The 20,840-nt window shown below is 53.9% G+C and overlaps 1 long non-coding RNA gene across 1 annotated transcript; it reads left to right on the top strand.

Moving 5' to 3' along the window:
* Positions 1–1,108: 1,108 nt before the first annotated feature.
* LOC137141618 (uncharacterized) lies at positions 1,109–14,945 on the top strand. Its single transcript, XR_010916685.1, has 3 exons — positions 1,109–1,433; positions 6,796–6,871; positions 14,424–14,945. It is a non-coding gene; the product is annotated as an uncharacterized lncRNA (long non-coding RNA).
* The last annotated feature ends 5,895 nt before the right edge of the window (positions 14,946–20,840 follow it).

Here is a 20,840-nt window from a genome sequence, read left to right as displayed (position 1 = left end):
TCTGCACGACCAGAGCTCCCAGTTGTCCCAGAGGCTGCCATGGCTCTCCAAGCCCTCCACGCACATACAGAGGGGTCCCAGCCCCATCCCTCGCTGAATGAAAGCAAACCTCCGAGTGCTCCTGAATTCCCACACATCCCTGCTACTCTCAAACACACACAGGGGGAGTTACAGCAAACCTACCCAAGAAGAAACGGCCTTTGGGCTCTCCGGACCAGGGCATGCACTGGCACAGCATTGGTAACGGGGCTTGTTCTGAGCAGGGTGTGTGTTGGCACAGTGTTGGGGGGAGCAGCGTTTCTCTCCAGAGCAGGGTGTGCATTGGCACAGTGTTGGGGTACTCTGTCCTGATGGAGATGGATTCCTAACCGGTGCCATAACAATGGGACAGGAGAGCTGCGTTAACCACTAGGCACAAGCGGCGCTTTCTCCTAATCCGCCGTTAGGAGCTGGAACAGGATCGTTTCCGGAACCAAGAACACACCAATCATCCTGAAATCCTGTGCCGAGGCTCAGGCCACAGTGAGCGGCCTGGCATTTGTGCTCCCAGTTAGCGTGGTGTCAGTCGGACGACCTGCCTCCTGGAGCTGTGAGCCAGAGCCGCCCCTGTGTGTGTTAGTGAGATGGCAGGCAGCCATGTTCGGATGGCACTGGCCCAGAGAAGAGCTGTGTGCACAGATGGGGGCCCCAGAGTTGTGTCCTCCCTGTTATGCTGATGCCGAGCAGGGAGGTACAGGCAGGCTGTTCCAGGCAGGAGATGCGGAGGGGAAGGCTCTTGTGTGATGGACTGGCCGGCCAGGCGCGAGCTGGGGGCGCAGGGCAGGATGGTGTTCAGAGCCCAGCTGCAGCAGCTCTTAAAACAAAGAGGGGGATGTTTTGCACTAGGTCTTGGCAGGATCCAGGGGGTGGGGCCGTGCCAGGCTGATGGAGGAGGGAGGCAGCATCCAGCGGGTGCAGGGAATGGAGAGGCTGGAAAGGAGGGAGCAGAGCTGGCTTGACTGCACTGTTTGAGAGCTGATCTTCGCCATGGGTCACGGGCTGAGGATTTGCCAGGAGGGGGGTCCTTGCCTCCAGCACATTCCAGAGGGCTGAGTCAGCGGCTGTTTCCGGCTGGGCAGGTAGTCCTGTAGCCCGGGCAGTAAATGCTCCTGGGCTCAGCTCTGGAGGCTGCAGATCCCAGCCTGGCAGCCCATGGCTGACCTGGTCTGCACTGTCAGCCCCAGATCCCTCCGCGGGATGGTGCAGGGAACATCCGCGCTTCTGCTTCATGCTCTAGGGAGTCTAGCGAGGGGAGCTGGGTGAGCAGCCCAGTTTGACCATGAGGATCGGCAGCGAGAGGGCCATCCGCAGGGTGTGCGGAGATTTGCTATGGCCGTCGCAGAATGTGGACAGTGACTGGGCTCCATCCCCGGGTGTTTCCTGTCTGGCAACAGGTGGGTAGGGATGGGGCACTGGCAGGAGGGGTGCATTCCTATATCAGAGAAACGGACTCCCTGGGATTTGTGTGTCCTGCATGTCAGCCTGGGCATAGAGTTTGGTGCCACGTTCCCGGAGCTCGGTGCAGACTCTCACCCTGCTCCAGAGACTACCTTCTGCCCTGGCTTGTTCTGCTCTCGTGGGGCCAAAGGCCTTGTGACTGCAGTCAGTGAAGGCCAGCGCAGCGGACGTCACCCTACAGTGGAAGATCTGCTGGCCACTCAGCTCTGGAAAGTCACCGCCCGTGGGGCTGTGCGCTGCCTGGAGCCACTGGCTACTACTTCCATGTTCACTTGGCAAGCGGGAAGAGACAGGATTTTCACCCCGGGGCCTGGGAGCTGAGGTCACAGCCCGGCTGCCGGACCGGTGCTGCTGCCCGAGTCCGTTGCACTGCATCTGTGTGAAGCAGGGCTGTGGTCAGGGCGGGACGAGCAGGGCAGCTACCCAGGGCGCAAAGCCACGGGGGCAGAGAAACGAAGGGGACAAACTGGTGGGGGTGCCAATCTGCCTGCTCGCCCCGGGGGGCTAAAATGCCCTAGCTGTGACCCTGGCGTGAGGGCAGGGATTTGGCAATAGCTCTGCAATGCAAACAGCACAGCAAGCAGGACCAACAGTCTGCGGCTTTTCCTAGGAATTGGTGTCTCAGCTCCCCACCCTCTGCTCTCGCTCCCTGCGTGACTCAGCCACCCTGGCATGTCCTTCTCTGTGACCTTTTGGGCTGGTGCAACATTAGGGGCCTGGTGACCTTTCTCCCCCGCTCCCCGACTTTCCCTAGGGGCTCCCAGCCACAGCAGCCTTCCCCAGGGCATCTGCTTTTGTGCTATGTACTCTAGGCCCAGGGTGCCCTTGGCAGAGTCTGGGGGCAGCTCCTTCACTCCCTGCCCAGCCACGTAGCTGCCTGAGGGCAGCGGGATCCCATGGCACATAGCTCTGCTCAGCAGCGAGGTCCCCCTTGGGCATCTGCTGCTCCCGCGTAGCTCAGTGACTGGGCCAGCCAGGATGGGCTGGGGTGGGAGGCAGCAGAGCAACCCCGTGCCCCTAGGCTGAGGGGAAGGGCCCTCCTTGCCCCTGAGCGAGGGTGCAGGGGCCCCAGGCCACACAGCAAAGCTGCCAAAGGCTCACGCATGCTGGGGGAGGAGAGGGCTGTCCCAGGGGCTTGGGAGGAGGGAGGGCTGTCTCAAGAACATGTGGGGGGCTCTACTAGGGGCATATGGGGCAGAGGGCAGGCTGCCCTGGGGACATGTAGGGAGATGGGCTGTTCAGGGGCCATGGTGGAGGGATGAGGACCATGCAGTGAGGAGAGGGCTTGTCATGGGGGCATGGGCGAGAGGGAGGGCTGCCCTGGGATATGTGGCAGGTGGGGGCCAGTCCTGGTGGCGGGAGGCCTATCCCAGGGGTTGGGGGCACTGGGGGAATTTGTCACAGGGCTCCATCAGTTCCCCTTGTCGTCCCTGTCTTGCCCCTCATGCTCCTACTCCATCCCCCGACTTTCCCTCCCCGTCACCCAGCTCATCTCCCCTTCAGCCCTGCCCTGTGGGCTGGGCTGGTGTTAACGCAGCAGGCTGGCACTTTGTCCCCTTTCCCATCCCAGCCCGGGCAGCCCGCCAGCACCCGCTAGATCCTTCCCAGGACTCTGCAGGCCAGAGCTGAGGGAGTGATGCCACCCCACAGCCGGGAAAAGTACAGCCAGAGACCTTGGAAGGAGCGAGGCCAGTGCTCAGGGCTCCTTCCAACTGGTCAGCTAAGGGAAGGGCACCCCCTGTATACTCTCTCCCCGTCTCCCAGCCCCCAAACCTCCTCTCACTGCTGCACTGAATGTGGTTTGACGTTGTAATGGTTCAGAGACTTGTTTGCGGACACCATGGGGCTGAGTCTGGCTCCAGCGCAGCTGGCATAAAGGGGAGGGTCACGCAGCCCGACCACCCTCCTCCCACCACCATGTGTGGGAAGAGACAGATCTGGCTGGAAATCCTGGCCCTGTGGCAATCAACAAGATATTTGCTTTTGGCATCAGTGGGGTTGTTTCGCGGAACTCGGCCCTTGTGTTTTGGGGGGTCTCTGGCTGTCAGGAGACTCGCAGGCTTACAGCTGTGTAGGTCCCACACTAGTGATGCTAGGGCCAGTCCTCGCCTGGCGTCTGTTGGTTTGCACTGTTGTTGAGGCACTGCATGCACGTAGGCCCTGGCTGAAGGCATCAGTGCTCTGGCCAGGAGCCGGGGCTGCCTGGTTCAGGTTGCTTGCCTGGGCCACGCCATGAAGGGCTCCCCAGTTCTGCAATGGGTCGCTCTAGCACTGCCCCCTGGGTCCACGTGGAGATGCAACTCTCGGACCCAAGCTGGATCCAGCGCTCCCGCCCTGCAGCCGGGGGCTGGCTCCAATCGCCTGTCTCTGCTCCAGAGCAAATATTTACATGTCTCCCGCGCAGCCCTTCAGCGGGGCAGGACCCAGGCCTGGGCGACCCTGCGCTGCGCTGCACCCCATTATGGCAACGTAGTAACACCACCACCCCGAGCAGCGGAGAGCCCCCGCCCATGTGCTCTGGTCAGTGCAGCGCGAGTGTGGGTACTGCATTCCATAACTGTCCTCCAGACGCTGTCCCACAATGCCCCGCCCTGACTGCTCTGGTCACCGCTGTCAACTCCACTACCCCACAGCCAGAAGCCCCTCTTCCCCTTTAAAGCCCCGCGAATGTTTGACAGGCCTTTGCTGGGTGCCCCAGTTTGGCAAACACACCTAGCAGCTCCATTGCAGGGGGCAGCTAACCATGCTGGCAACACGCTGCAGATGCTCTCCTGCCTGGAGTACACGGGAGGTGCTGGATCTCCTGGGTCTGTGAGGAGCAGAGGCTGTGCCGGCACAGCTCCGATCCAGCCGTCGGAACGTGGGCATCTGTGAGCGGATCGCTCGAGGGACACAGGAGCAAGGCTACACCAAGGACCAGCAGCAGTGCCGCGTGAAAGCCAAGGAGCTGCAGCAGATACCCGCACTCCCCCAGCATCATGGATCCCTCCGAGGAGCTGAGTCACAGGCCCCTGCTGTGGCCAGCAAGGAGGAGGAAGTGGCCGGGGGGGGGGGGCAGACAGGGGGGACAGGCAACTGCGGAATCCAGGTGTGCAGCAAGCCAGTCTAGCCCGGGCGAGCCTGATGCAGGAGAAAGAAACTCTGGTAAATGTGTAATCAATTTGCAGTTACAGGGGTGCCCCCTGCCAGAGTAGCAGGACACATCTTTTGACTTTTCGTTGCTTGACTCGTACGAGAAGAGGCAATGGTACAACCCAGAGAAGTAGAGTTACCATCTGCTTTTCATTCCCCTCTGGAGTTGCAGGGTGGCGGGGGATGCGGAGCAGTTTGTTTAGGGACACATGGATGTCCCTTGAATTCTCCATAGAGATCTCAACAAAACTTTCCGGCAGGTGCTCTGCAATCCTGTGCTGAAGCTTCTGGGGAGGGCTGCCTTATTTCTTCCTCTGCGGTCGGAGGCTTTCCCACGCCATTCAGCAGTAACTTCAGCGGGCACTGCAGCAGGGCACAGGTTAGCAGTGTACGAGCCCGGGTGCCATCAGGATGCCAGCAGCAGCTGCACTCTCTGCCTGTTACCCTCAGCAGTGAGAGATCCACTAAAATCACCACCACCTGTGGGAAATGGGGCAGGTACTCAGTGCCATTGCCATTTACTACTAGAATCATGCAGCTGAGCAATTCCCTCCTCATTTCCCCACCCCCCGCAGGCCATGCTCCCTGTGGCTGGTGCTGGAACGGATGCAGTGCAGGCGTGAGAAGGTCGTGTTTACCCCTTTAGGGGAGCATGGGAGTGAGTTCAGTATGTTAAGTTTCACTTCCTGCAGTGACTGCGCTGACAATGGTCCTTCTGGGGGTATTATCTGCAGCTGCTGCCACTGCAGCCTGCAGGGTCACCCCCTCCGTCCCTGCCTGCGCCTGAGAAGGAGGAGAAAGAAGAGGACTCCTGAGGACATGTCCCAGGAGATCCTGCCTGCTGCTGCTGCACTGGACTGGGAGCTCAGGGCCTGGCGGAAAGGGTGGAGAGGAGAAAGGCCCAACAGGAAAAGGAGAGGGAGACGCACCAGACGTAAAGGGGCTTCTCAGGTAGCCAACCCAGATGCTGCAGACTGGTGGACCTGCAGGTTCAACAATCCCAGGCTTGCCTCCTTCAAGTTCTGGAGCCCCTGAGAGCTCTCCACCAGGCCCTCCCTATACCCACACATCACAGGGCATCCCTACGCCCACTCTATCCTGGGGACATTAAAGACAATCCCAGCTTCACATACACCGACCATAGCTTTCCCAGCTCAGCATGTGGGGAGCTGAATAGACAAGCATGTTCTTTCCCCTTTGCAAGTTCTGTTCTCTCAACAAATTACGCTTTTAATGTATTTGTCTTTAGATTGCACAGGGGTTTTTGGTTTTGTTTTTGCACCGCTTTTGTTACAGAATAAAATTCTGTTTGTTGGAACAGAATTCATCTTTTTTTTAATTCATTATTTTTTCACTAGGAGGGGGTGAAGCACTTCCAACCCTAATCATCTTCTTCTATGATTCATCTTTATTAATTTTCAACATCTGCGGCTGAGCGCTCAGCAGTTCTGTAAGCTCCTCCTGATCTGAGTCACGTGTGTCTATTGCCTTCCCCTTTGTGCTGCTGGGTCTCCCACTGCTCTGCCATGGCTGCCTCGTTATGCCTGCCTGGCCCAAAGCCTGCCAAGGGGGAGAACGCTTCAAAATTTGTCCCGTCTCTCAGCAAAATCCCCCCTTGTCCTAGAGCCAGCCTTGCATGTGGGCCTGGATTCATTCGTGGGTCACATCCAGGCTGGGCTGATGCAATGGCTGGGGCTGGCTCTGCCTGGGGCTGCAGCTTCCACCTGCTGAACAGGGCAGGCTGTGTGGGGCACGTGAGCCCTGCTGTGTGTCCATTCTGGATGGTCCTGATCCTCGTCTCTAACGGCCCTCGCCAGGCTGGTTACTCTGCTGCCCAGGTGGAGACATCACGGTGATGGGACGATGCTTCAGGGAAAGGCCATGGCACCTGGCATCAGCTGAGTATGAGTCTTGATCTCTTTGGGGCGTGTGGCATGAGCTGTCTCTTTCAGCGGGTCTTTCCCGAGAGGCGGGATGGGGGGGCTGACCCCGGTGGCAGGCTCAGGGAAATCCCAAGGGCAATTGATTCCTCTCACACGGGACCTCAGCCCCGCAGGGGTGTGGGGTGCTGAGTTCTCCTCCTCTCCCGGGCAAGGGAAACTGGGTGAGATGTACAGTATCGCCCAGAGATGTGTGTGCTCAGACCCTGCCTTTCTGTGCTTCTAGGGCGCAGCTGCTGTCTCTGTTACAGATGGACAACCACCACCGTGCAGGGAGGAGCTTCCACCTGAGGCACAGAGAGGTGAGCAGCTGGGAAGAGGGGGCCCTGGTAGAGCCAGGAGCTGGGGGGCAACATAGGCCACGTTGGTGGGAAGTCCCCGGTGAGTCACTGTGCCTAGCAATTGTGCAACGTGCGCCTGGGAAGCAGCTCTTCATAGTTCCAGCTGGCGCTGCTTGACAGAGTAGGGGCCCATGTGCCCTGGCGGGCCAGTCCCCACGCAAGGTCCTGGTACATGACTCTGCCCTAGCTTTTCTGGTTCCCATTGGCCTTGTGTCTGAGCACCTCACAGCCATTAATGTGTGGAGCCTAGAGGGGGCTGACGGGGATCAGAGGGACGAAGTGACTGGTCCAGCGAGTCTGCAGCAGAACAGGGAACGGAACCTGCATCTCTGAGCATGGTGCTGCCCGGGGGTACACAAGGTCGTGAGACAACTCGCCCCCACCCACCCTGAGCCCCAGGAAGCTTTGTCTATGCCCCAACCCCACTGGCCCCTGGTAGCACCAACCCTCCCCACCAGGCCTCTGCAGGCCTCGCTCTCTGTGCGGGTAACGATGGATCCCAGGGCGTCCCCAGAGCACCCAGCCCCTGCTCTGCTGCACAATCGCAAAGCTTTTCGGGTTGCCGCTCCCAGAGGAGAAGAACACACGAGGTGCAGGGCTCAGCTCTCAGGTCCCGGCTTGGCTGAGCAGCTGTCACTTTGACTGAGTTCTCATGCAAACAGGGACAAGTGTGTCATCGAAGAACCACAATTCAAGTGGCAGTGAGTAAGAACGACTTGTATATTTATATGGTGATCCTATGTTTCTCATTTCTACCTCTGCATCTGATGAAGTGAGCTGAGCCTCACAAAAGCTTATGCCTGCTAAAATTAAATGTGTTAGTCTTTAAAGTGCCACCGAACTCTCGTTGTTTTTGCAAGCAAATCGTTACATCACATGCTTCCTAGAGAAGAGACTTACCCCCCAAGGCATTCCCCGTCCCCTTCACAACAGCGTACGCATAATCCTTGATCTTTCCCCAGCCTTTGCAACCAGTGTGGCTGAGATCCCTTCCAGCCTGGTGACAGCTTGTCCTCGCAGACTGAAGGAACCCTTGGGGGTCATTTGCACCCCACGTCTAGTGTCAAAAGTTCATTGTCTTACGCTGCCGCAGGGTAACTCTGCCTGCTTTTGTTTTTTCCTCCAGCCCCCGTGATTAGTATTTTGCTCAGTCGGCCAGTGGCGTCCATTGTGAACCGATGCGCACACAACCAACGTCTATTCCCCCCCTGCCAGCCAGGAGTATGGGGCTCACTTTTGGGGTGGCCTATCTTGCCCCACACACCTGGAGAACATATAGTCAGTCTAGCTGCATAACACCTCCCCTGTGCTCCAGGCACACATCGTGCAATGGTCAGGATGGCCACTGTGGCACCGGCTTTCGGTAGAAACCTCACAGGGCATTAACCCAGGGGATCCCTGAACCCCTCCGTAGCCCTGTGCCCTCTGCCACTTGACATCAAGAGGTCCTTGAGTCGCGCTGAGTCCCAGGATAATGCCCTAACCACTGGGCCATCCTTCCAATGAGCTGGCATTCTCTGAGCCATTCCAGCCGAAACCAGTCTCCCTGGCCAGGAACGGTCCCCAGATCCCAGTGGGGGGCACAGTGCTCGCGAGAGAGGCTGCAGTGTCTTGAGGGCTCATCAACGCAAACAACTGGCTCTGAGTTCTCTGGTCCCGTACCTATTGGGTGGGCTGAGGTCTGTCTGGAGCAGCTCACGAGTGAGAATACCAACCTCAGGGCAAACTGCGAGGAAGCAGGGCACAAACCCCAGACTGGCTGTGAGTTCCCTACTTCCACTCACCAATTATCGAGTGTAAATTCCTCAGGCACTATGTAGCCTTAACATGGAATCACCGACCATCCCTGTGGGCATGCTGACCTGTCTCACCACCCGGTGAGCCTACCTTTGAGATAAATGGCCCCTTCCACCAAGGATCACAGCAATGTTCAGGTTACTTCCCGCCCCAAAGGACCAGCCACTTACCCCTGGTCAATTGCACCTTAGATCTCACGCCAAAGACAACTCTTGTAGCCAATCCTATAATAAACTAACTAAAGATGTGTTAACTGGGAAAAGGAAACAAAAGTTATTTACAAGGTTAAAGCAGGCAAACATAGATACACAAATGAGTTCCAATCTTAAGTTTCAAAAGGTAATAGAAGCTTTTATAGTAAGCGAGCTCTATATATCCTTTAGGGCTAACCCAGGCTAAGCAGTAGGAATTCTTTGCTTACGCCTAGAAAACTTTGCCCGTTGCCCCACAGAGTCTAAGCTGTTTCTTTCTAAAGATATAGATTTTTCACCCACATCCTCTTTCCTGCTGAGAGGCCACTTAACCAGAAATGGTCCATTTGATTTTGCTGATGTCTAGCAGTTTCTCTTTTGTCTCTGAGGAACTGGTTTGTGGCCGCTTCCTGAACTTGGAACATGTTTTAGTACTCCCGTACAGTAGAATCTTATAACTTTACATACAGAGTTGTCACACTTATTTTACCAGGGCAACAATGGTCAGCAAATTATGAGTTTTCAAATGATACTCACAAGGCATCAAAGCACACAAGCACCCTGTAAAAGGGGAGAACACAGGGGTACACACAGTCACATCTCCTCCCTTACAAAGCTGAAGGAGAGTTTGCCACTGGCTGATGCGGAGGCAATAAGTCAGGGCCCTTTTTCCTGGACAGAGTATCTGTCACCATGTTTTCTTTTCCCTTTATGTGCACAATTTCCATATCAAATCTTGAAGTACGAGCCTCCAGAGTAGAAATTGGAATTTGAGCCTTTAGTTTTGTTTAGCCAGATCAATGGCGAATGATCTTTCTATCAGTTGGTGTCAATTTTTTGCTTAAGAAAGCAATTGGATGCTTCCTGTTATCCTCCTCTGTTTGCATTAGGATAGCATCTGTACATAGTCCAAGCAGTTTATCAAAATCCAGGCTAGCTAGAACAGGCTTTTAAGACAAGGTTCTTTACCTTATCAAATCTTCCTCATATGCGTTCGTCCAAATGACTTTGTTTGGTTGGATCTTTGTACATAAATCTGTGATTGCAGCTGCAATGTCACTGTCTGAGCACTCCCCAGGAGCTGTGCAAACAAATCAGATGTAGACTCTTTGTTTTATTGTAGAAGTGAGATAAAGGTAGAGAGAAATTTTTCCTTTACTGTTATGATAATGGTATAGTACTGTTTAGTGTGGCATAAGTGGACTCCATCTTGTTAGTTTCTTGAAGTAAGCTCGTTCCTGAAACTTGTACTATTGAACCTAAGAACATCTTGATTAATTCCCTTTATGTGCGTGAGGAATGTATGTGCAGGGCATAAAAAGACACCAACCTAAATTACTTTAACAACAGAAAGGGGAGAAAAGACAGCAACTGCCATCCTAACCCTGAAAGCCGAAGAATACCTATCAATGACCCTAAAGTACAGAAGGATCCACCCTGGGAACAAACAAAGTACAGAAATAAGAGAATAGTCATGCTTTCAATGAGCTGGTGATTAACAATTATACTGAACCCAGAGGCAGCATGACACAGCAAGGCCCATAGACTTACATGAGAGCCAGCAAGTATAAAAGATGGGTAAAAACACGGAAACTTTGGGGTCTCATTCTGCATTTGCCATCTTGGAGCATCGGATTCGTGACTGACAGAGGCCTGGCTCCCTCCTCGTGCCAAGCCTAGTTGGCCACTAGGCTGGCTCAAGCAACACATAAGAGGACTGGTAATGATATGACAAGAGCTTGCAGAACTTCTTGAGTATGAATGTGTGTGTGAATGTGACTGCTTTTTAATATCCTTACATGTACAATAAACACAGCATATTGCCTTGTCCCCCTGAATAAGATCCTGCTAATCTTTTCTTTTACAAGTATAACATTTTGGTGGAGAATGTGGAAGGGGGAGTATAGCAGTATCCCACAATTATTGTAAAAACTGGTGTGCATACCACCAGCTTTAGTGTAAGCCTGGCAGTATAGAGGAAGATCTAAAAATTTGTTTGTTCTTGTTTGCTTATTTGTTTGTTTTCTCAGTTAACCAGGCAAACTCTGAAGGATATAGGACTTTGTCTACCCTGGCTCTGAAGGATACAGGAGTCTGGGTGTCATCACTGTTGTAACCAGGTTAACCAGACAGACTCTGAAGGATACAGGAGTATAGGCTTGGCTGTTATTACTGTTGTTATTGCTCTTCCAGGAGTTGATATTTTATATATATATAAGTTTTAGTGTCATTGTTAGTTGTTGTTCATGTTTTATTGGGGAAAATGTTTAAGAAAACATGGTCTAGAAATATCCCCAAGGAAAAGCAGGAAGTGCTGCCTTTTGTACAAGAAATTACACCCTTTAAGTAGGTTTTGCAAAGGTTTAGGCACAGTCCCTGGACACCAGAGCCACTGTCATTTAAGCCGGGATAGGGGCTGGGGTGTGGGTTCAGATGCTCTGGCCCACGGAGCCCCACTTTCAGATTTGTTGTTACTGTCTATACTTTTCTTGGCTTAGGTTTTCCTTATTTGTCTGCTACTGCTTCTTTTCCTCTCTCTCTTCCCACTTCCTCCCCTGGCACTTCTGTTTTTCTGAGATTTTGATGGCGGGAACTTTCGATACACTTTGAATGTGAGAAGGTTTTTTTTGACAAAGCATAGACTAAGGCGGCTATGTTGCTAAGATGGTACTTGATGGCTCAGGTTTTACAAGAACAATATGCCACCTTAAGAAAGGAATAAAATACATTAGAATCAGCTCAGTAAAAACAGTAGCTGATAAACACAGCACTCTGAGAAGATATAGTAAACTGAAGGCAAAAGTAAGTGATTTAAAGGAAAAGAGAAGAGTTAAGAGAATTGAAATTGAAAGTTGTGGAAAATGCTATAGGAAAAGAATTCTTGGTTTCTTTGCAGCCATTCTGAAGGAAAAATGGGCCCTTTTCCCCAAAGGAATGGTCTGTGAATCTTGACTGAAATAATTTGAATTTGTATGGTTTAGTTAAAATCCCTAAAGGAAAAAAGGGTTTAATTGGAACTTTGCCTCCAAATGTATAAAAGGGAATGTAATGTGTGTACAGCTGTGTAAAAATAATTAGATCAGTGCAAGGGAAAAAAAGAATTTGTGTGTGCAAATATATTGTGTAAATATGTAAGGTTTTAAGGACCTAAACTAATATTTATGGTTTGTAAAACCCTATTTTGTAAGTGCAAGATGAATTGGTTTGGTTTGGTTTTTTAAATAAAGGCTATGTCTACACTGCCGCAGGAAGTCGACTTTCTTTAATTTGACTTTCAGCAGCCGATTTTTAGAAATCGCAGCAGCATGTACACACTACGCTGTTTGCACTGGTCTCTTGTGTTTACACTGACCAGTCTTAATTTGAATTGCAAAGCAGTGCAATGTGGGTAGCTATCCCACAGTGCAACTAGCCACAGTGGCTGTTGAGACGAATGTCATCATCCCAGGATGCAACACTTTTTCCCTCCCCCTCCCACCCAAACAAACAGAAAAAGTATTTTTGCGCCGTTTTTTTACTCCCTACGCCATTGCTGTGGAGACATGGAGCCAGCTCAACTCTGCACTATAATTGTGAGCGTGACAAATACATTGCAGCCTTATCATCAATTATTTTAGAAATAGAGCAAGAAGCCGAAGCAGAGACAACACCAATGTTGCCCTGCTACAAGACATTGAGCAGAACAATTCCCGATTGCTGCAGGCTGTGATGAGTCATCTGCAGTCCTTAGAGTGCCGGTTCTGGTGCAGGGAAACAAGCACAGACTGGTGGGACCGCATCGTTATGCAGCTGTGGGATGATGACCAGTGGCTGCAAAACTTTTGTATGCTAAAGGAAACTTTCCTCAAACTGTCCACGGAGCTGGCCCCATCCCTGAAGCGCGTGAATACGCACTTGAGACAAGCTATGATGGTGGAGAAGAGAGTCGCCATCGCTCTGTGGAAGCTGACAACTCCCGACTGTTACCACTCGGTTGGGAATCAATTTGGAGTCGGTAAATCTACAGTGGATCAAGAGTGCAGTGCCATAAATAGACTTCTGCTACGAAGGATAGTGACTTTGGGAAATGTGCAGGACATAGTGGACGGGTTTGCCACGATGGGGTTCCCAAACTGCAGGGGGGCCATTGATGGGATGCACATCCCTATCTTAGCACCTGCCCACCTAGCGACTGAGTACATAAACCGCAAGGGGTACTTTTCCATGGTCAGGCAGGGCCTTGTGGATCACAGGGGTCGTTTCAAAGACATCTATGTGGGGTGGTCTGGGAAGGTGCATGACACTCATGTATTTTGTAATTTGGGGCTGTTCTCTAAGATGCAGGTAGGCATTTTCTTCCCTGACCAAAAAATTCACATCGGGGGAGTGGAAATGCCAATAGTGATCCTGGGGGATCCTGCTTACCCCTTGCTCCCTTGGCTAATGAAGCCGTACACCGGGCACCTTGACAGCGACAAGGAGCATTTTAATAACAGGTTAGGCAGTTGCAGAATGGTTGTAGAATGTGTGTTTGGGCATTTAAAAGGTAGACGGAGGGGTCTCCTCACTAGGCTGGACATAAGTGAGAAGTACCTCCCTTCTGTGATATCTGTTTGCTGTGTTCTTCATAATGTGTGTGAAGCGAAGGGTGAGAGTTTCCCGCAGGGTTGGGCTGTGGAGGCAGAAAGACTGGCCGCCAATTATGAGCAGTCGGATGCCAGCACTACACTGAGAGCTAACCGCGGAGCACTTTGCATTAAGGAATCTTTGAAAACCAGGTTCTGCAATGAGATGCAGGACTGATTTCTGTTCCTGTATGTTGTTTGCCTTTGGTGAACATCCCCCCTCCCAATGATATCTGTACTCACCAAATCCCTCCTGAACAAGATATGATTTAATAAAGAAACGTGTTGAAATGGTGCAAAACTTTATTTCTTAACATTCAAGTAATGGGAGGAAGGGGCGGGGGGGAGTGTTCATTCACTGTCTCAAGGGACAGGTTGGGAGCTTGCTGGCCAGCTATCAGCGTGTCTGCCTGGCCATTCTCAGGAGACCCTCAGGAGACTGATATCACTCATGGTCACCTAGGGAAGACGGCGCATGTTTAAAATACCCGAGCTGTACAGCTGATATCCTGTACCTCTGTATTCCCCATTGTAGTGTCCTACCAAGTCACTTTAATTATTTTGATTTGGTTTCAGAAGAGACTATTAACCCCCCGCGCTGTCCTCAGATCCCCTGTGGCCGCCTCGTGACAAAACGGTCATACAAATTAAACCATGTTGCCCAGGCACCCCTCTAACACAGGGCATTTGAAATGAGCTTTTTAAAGATCATGAATCCTCTCTATAGCACCGTAAAGTGCCCCTGGCTTACCATCTGTGTAACGGCACAGCAAGCCGACCCTTCTGGGATGATAGGAATGGAATGAGGGTCTGGGTTTGCCTTGTGCACTGCATGGGGAGTATTTTATACATTGTGCAGTTGTTTCATTTTCTTGAGTCTGCTAACAATGGCAATCTTGTGCATTTCTTTTCGTTCTGTAGACACCTCAGCCTTGGCCCCACCCTCTAGAAATGCTGCGGAAAGACTATCGCAGATTAGAAAGAGGGGGAAAAAATCAAGAGACGACATGTTTGGCAAGCTCATGATTGCCTCTGCAGCCGCAGAGACAGAGCTCAGAGTGTGATTGCTGACCTTGTCCCAGAATATGGACATGAACAGGGAGAGTCACAGAGAAATGCAGGTGTGTGATCGCAGTACCACGCAGGAGATGCTGCGAATCATGCATGACCAGGCAGACATGCTGCTGCGTCTTGTGGAGCTTCAGGAGGAGCGGAGGCAGGACAGGGTCCCGCTGCAGCCCCTCCATAACGCTCCTCCACCTATGGTTTGCTGCTCTGCCGCTCTCTCACCCCAAAGAGGTTTCGGAGAAGATTGGCCAGGCTGCAGTACATGATGCACTCCACCCCGGTGGAGGCGAGCAGAAAGCAGCGGCGGCCCCGCTGACAGCTGCCTGCAAAGAACCACGCTACCCCTTAAGACCGTGAATGAACACCTCCCTCCTCCCCCGCCCCAATTGAATGTTCATAAATAAAAGTTTGCATCATTTCAACACGTTTCTTTATTAAATCATATCTTGTTCAGGAGGGATTTGGAGGGCACAGATATCGATTGGGAAGGGGGGATATTGAGCAAATGTAAGGGGTCTGTTAGCCCCTTACTGAAACTGAGTGGGTCTTTTTGATTGGCCATCTCTGGAGGAAGCAGGACCCTGGAGCGGACAGCCCCCAGGGCCAGTGGAGAGAGGCCAACTCAGGTCAGCCTGATTGACAGGGCGGGCAGGCTAATGAGAAAGCCAGGAGGGTGTGGGGAGCCCAGCCCTCTGTGTGAGCAGGAGCTGCCTGCTGGGGTGAGCAGGGGCAGCCTGCAGCTGGAAGGCTGGAAGAGGAGCACAGAAAAACTAAGTGGAGCCAAGCTGACCCAACCTACAGCAGCAGAGCAGAGGGGCATCCCAGAAAGCGAAGCACAGCTGCATGGAGCAGAGCGAGTTGGGGCAGGAGCCCTCTGGAGCTGGGTGTGGTGAGCAGCTGGGGAGAACAAAAGGGACTTTGGGAGTGTGTGGCTACTGCCAGAGCAGGGTGCTGACTCTGCATTCCTGCAGCATAGCCAGGGCCTGGACAGGGGGCCTGCAACCTGTGACAGACTGTGAACCCCAGAGACACTGTTTGTGGTGCCAGGGGGCAGTGTTGGGATGTTTCCTTTTTACTCTTTTCTTATTTTTTAAATTAATTTGATTGCTATTTGTTTAATAAATTGTCTTGCTTTGCACTGTATGCACTGATCAGTGGGTCAGGGAAGTGCCCCGTGCAGAGTTAGCACCCTGGAGTGGGGACACCCTAGCCCCTGCCCTAAGGGACCATGGCAAGATTGGGGGTTGAGCCCCAGAAATCCTGGGCCCAGCCTTGTAGGGGTTACGGGCACCCCACCACACAGGGGAGTAGGAGGGGAGCCTTAGAGGTCAAGTGGGACCTCTGGGTAAAGCGAGTGGGAGCAGGGACTCAGTTCCTTTTGCTAACCAATTCTACCGGGGTATTGTACAAGCAAGGAAAGATCCCCACAATAGCGGGCCCATTCCCCCGCTTACACAAAGGCAAACAACATGCAGGAACAGAAATCAGTCCTGCATCTCATTGCAGAACCTGGTTTTCAATGCTTCCCTAATGCAAAGCGCTCCGCGGTTAGCTCAGCGTATTGCTGGCATCTGGCTGCTCATATTTGGCGGCCAGTCTTTCTGCCTCCACAGCCCAACCCTGGGGGAACTTCTCCCCCTTCGGTTCACACACAGACATCACACACGCAGATATCACTGACAGGAGGTTCTTTTCACTCATGTCCAGCCTACTGAGCAGACTCCTCCATCTGGCCTTTAAACACACATTCAACAACCGTTCTGCAAGTGCTTAACCTGTTAATAAACACTCCTTGTCACTGTCAAGGTGCCCAGTGTATGGCTTCATTAGCCAAGGGAGCAAGGGGTAAGCAGGATCCCCCAGGATCACTATTGGCATTTCCACACCGCCGATGTGAATTTTTTGGTCAGGGAAGAAAGTGCCCGCCTGCATCTTAGAGAACAGCCCTGAATTACAAAATACATGAGTGTCATGCACCTTCCCAGACCACCCCACATAGATGTCGGTGAAATGACCCCTGTGATCCACAAGGCCCTGCCTGACCATGGAAAAGTAACCCTTGCGGTTTATGCACTTGGTCCTAGGTGGGCAGGTGCTAAGATAGGGATGCGCGTGCCATCAATGGCCCCCCTGCAGTTTGGGAACCCCATCGCGGCAAACCCGTCCACTATGTCCTGCACATTTCCCAAAGTCACTAGCTTTCATAGCAGAAGTCTATTGATGGCCTTGCACACTTGAATCATGGCAGCGCCCACTGTAGATTTACCGACTCCGAATTGATTCCCAACCGAGCGGTAACAGTCGGGGGTTGTCAGCTTCCAAAGAGCGATGGCGACTCTCTTGTCCACCATCAGAGCTTGTCTCAAGTGAGTATTCACGCGCTTCAGGGATGGGGCCAGCTCCGAGCAAAGTTCAAGGAAAGTGGCCTTTTGCATACGAAAGTTTTGCAGCCACTGGTCATCATCCCACAGCTGCATAACGATGCGGTCCCTCCAGTCTGCTTGTTTCCCAGGACTAGAACAGGTGCTCCACAGACTGCAGATGATGCGTTAGGGCCTGCAGCAATCGGGAATTATTCTGCTTGATGGCTTGTAGCAGGGCAGCCTCGGTGGCATCGCAGTTGACTGTGCTTCGGCTTCTTGCTCCACTTTGAAAATACTCAGTGATAAGCTGCGATGTATTTGTGATGCTCACAATAATAGTGCAGAGTTGAGCTGACTCCATGTCTCCACAGCAATGGTGAGCACGTGGCATAAACAGCGGGGGGAAGAAGGGAGGGGGAAGGAGCGTTGCATCATGGGACGATGAAACTCGTCCCAATAGCCACCTCGGCAACTGGGAAGAGCTACTGCAGACCACTGACTGGGAGGGTCCCCCCGAGGCCAGCCACGACCTAGAGGAGCTGCCCATTGCCTGGGACCCACCGGAGCTGCCTGAGCCCTGGATGCTGGAGGACCCACTGGGACCCTGTGACCTGGAGGAACTGCCATCCGCTGACAGCCCTGAGGAGTTTCTGGGCCTGCCGCTGGCTGATGGTGAGGGACTAGTGGGACTCCCTCTACCCACCTATCCCCGAGAATCGGAGGAAGACTCCTCGCTCCAAGTACCCAGGTTCAGGGTGGGAGGAAGTAACCCGGGGCAGCCGTCTGCATTGCGGCTGGAGCTCCCCGACCCAGTGGCAGAACCGCTTGCTACTGATAGGGTCATAGGCTGGGATGCAGTGGAGTTGGGTGGGCCTGCGTCCCCCTGCCCCCTTCCCTAGCCACCCTGGGAGTGCTTGGCTCCTCTGCGCCTGCCACAACAGAGGATACCAAGGTTTGTGTCTACAGGCTTTTTGCCAGCCCCGCCCCGCCTGGGGGCCGGGGGTTACGGACTCTTGCAACCTGCTAACTCTCTTTGGAGCAAGATGCTGTGGCCTTCGGAGCCTGAGCTGAGGAAGGGCTACAATGCCCTGGCTGGGCGGAGTCACCAGCCTACATGTGGTGGAGAAGGCAGGCAACCTTCACCCCTTGACAAAAGGGGGGCTCGCTGCTAGGACAATGCACCGGCAACTCGAGTCTGGTGTCTGAAGGAAAAATGGATTTTGACAAGTTTATGAAGTGGCGGACTGACCAGCAGCAGCAGCGGGCAGCCCAGCTACAGCCACAGCAGCAGCTGCTACAAATACTGGGGGTGCAACAGCAATAGTTAATCTGCGAACTGGGGGCCCAGCAGCAGGAGCTGCAGTGACAGTATGCGCAGCAACTGGGTACCTTGCTGCTGGACCCAGCCAGCCTGGCAACACCTGTGGCCGACCCACGGCCCCGGCCCTGCTGCCGCTCCATCTCATGAAGCTGGGGCCCAAGGACGACCCCGAGGCCCTCCTGACTACTTTTGAGTGCGTGGCCTGTAACGCAGGTTGGACCTCGGACCAATGGGCCACCCTCTTGGCCCGTACCTAACTGGAACTCCCCAGGCGGCGTATCGGGCCCCCACAGACGATGAGGCACGGGACTATCGGGCCATGAAGGCCACTATCCTGGAAGCTTTGAACGTTAACCCCGAAACCTTCTGGTGCCGGTTCCGAGGGAAGGCATGCTCCCCAGGGCCTATCCTCAGGCCGTGGCCCAGGATCTCAAAGACGCCTGCTGGCACTGGCTCCAGCTGGAACAATGCTCTGCAGCTGACCTGGCGGAGCAAGTCACCCTGGAGCAGTTCTTGTACATCCTACCCGCCTGGGGAAGGACATGGATGATGAGACATTGCCCCACCACTTTGAATGGGGCAGTGAGACTGATGGAGGACTTTTTGGCCACTGAGAATCCAGCCGCCCCCACCCCAGGGTGGGCTAGCTCCGAAGGGTTAGCCCAACTCCAATCACTGTGAGTCACTCGGCCCCACTGGACTCAGGGGCCATGCTGAAGTCACCCCCAGATCTGGATGGCTCTCGGACCCCACAGACCCCCAAGGACTGACCAAGGACCAGGGGGATCAGCCTCAGGAGACCACAGAACCGGACCAGGTAACCCTGGGGGACGTGGGGCCCTGCTTTACTTGCAGCCAGATGGGACAACTGCGATGTCAGTATCCAACAATGGACTCCTCCTTTGGCCTGGTCTATGCCAGGGAGGGGCAAACCCGGAGGCCGACCACCCCAAAGGCCACAATCATGGTCGACATGGCGGGGAGGCATTTGAAGGCCCTGGTCAACTCCAGGTGTGGCCAAATCCTCATTCTGCAGGGGTTGGTCTCCGAAGACGGACGGGTCCTTGGGCAGATCAGTTTTAGATGCATTCATGGAGACCTGAAGACCTATCCCACGCTTTCCGTGCCCCTGACCATTGGGCAAGTCACCCAGGTGCTCCTGGTAGGGCTGGCGGCCTGCCAACCATACCCCATTATCTTGGGCTGGGACTGGCTGGACTTCGCTGGGGTACTGCAGAGGATAGGCCTCCAAGGGGCTCCGGGAGAGGTGGCCCAGGAAGAGGGAACCCCCAGCAACCACGGGCCTCGCCCTGAAGATGACAGCCTGGATCCCGTCCAGGGCCTCCCCAGCAACCCGGGAGCCCAGGAGGAAGAGACCTCTCTGACAGAGGATGACCCGCACAATCCCGGGGGATCTTGGGAGTGACTTCTGTCAGGACCAACGAGAATACCCCACCCTCAACCGCACCTACGGTCAATTGCCGCTGTGGACAGGGTGGTGACTGACCCTCAGCGGGCTGCACAGCGGTCACAGTTTGAATTACGACAAGACCAGCTGTATCAAGTGGAACAGGATTCCCAGACCGGAATCCCCCGCACCCAATTGGTAGTGCCCTGGGCCCATTGGAGATCCGTTCTTCAGTTGGCACACGACATCCCGGCCGCGAGCCACTTGGGCCTCAACAAGACCCTGGCCCGAGTCCTGGCCTGCTTCTACTGGCCCAGTGTACACCGCGAAGTCTGGGAATATTGAGCCTCCCATCTGGAGTGTCAGTGGGCAGCCCCAGCCAGCGTTCTGCGGGCCCCGTAGTACCCCTCCTTCTGGTCGGGACCCCATTTGAAAGAGTAGCAATAGACTTGGTCAGACCCCTGGAGCGGAGTGTGGTGGGGTACTGCTACCTCCTTGTCCTGGTGGACTACACCACCCACTTTCGAGAGGTCATCCTCCTGAAAAACGCCATGATTCAGACCATCGCGGGGGAGCTAGTAAAGGTCTTTGCGAGGGTGGGGTTGCCCCGAGAACTCCTCACGGACCAGGGGACTAATTTCACCTCCCAACTTCTCCGTGAGGTCTATGACATCCTTGGGATCCGGAAGCTCCAGACCTTGATCTACCACCCACAGACCAACGGGTTGGTCGAGAGATTCAACCGGACGATTAAGCACGTGCTCTGAAAGTTCCCCCCAGAAGATCTACTGAGGTGGAATTAGTTGATCCCGCCCTTACTCCTAGTGATATGGGAAGAACTCCAGGCCTCCACCCAATTTTCCGCCTTTGAACTGTTGTATGGCCGGCAACTAAGAGGAATCCTGGACCTGATGAGGGAGAGGTAGGAGCAGGCTCCCTCGCCGACCCAGGGGTTGCTGCAATATGTCCTGGACCTGCAGGGATGTCTCCAACCAGCGGGGACTCTGGCCCAGAAGAAGCTGCAAGCAGCCCAAGTCACGCAGGCCCAGACCTACAACAAGGGCGCACAGATGCGAACCTTTGAGCCGGGCGACCAAGTCTTGGTGTTCATACTGTCTGCTGAGTCCAAACTACTGGCCCGATGGCAAGGGCCCTATGAGGTCATCAGACAGGTAGGC

This window comes from Emydura macquarii, unplaced genomic scaffold (assembly GCF_026122565.2).
Source record: "Emydura macquarii macquarii isolate MOO-44397 ecotype Brisbane River unplaced genomic scaffold, CSIRO-AGI_Emac_v2 contig_67, whole genome shotgun sequence".
In the NCBI taxonomy this organism is placed as follows: domain Eukaryota; kingdom Metazoa; phylum Chordata; order Testudines; family Chelidae; genus Emydura; species Emydura macquarii.
This window is presented reverse-complemented; position numbering and strand designations above follow the sequence as displayed.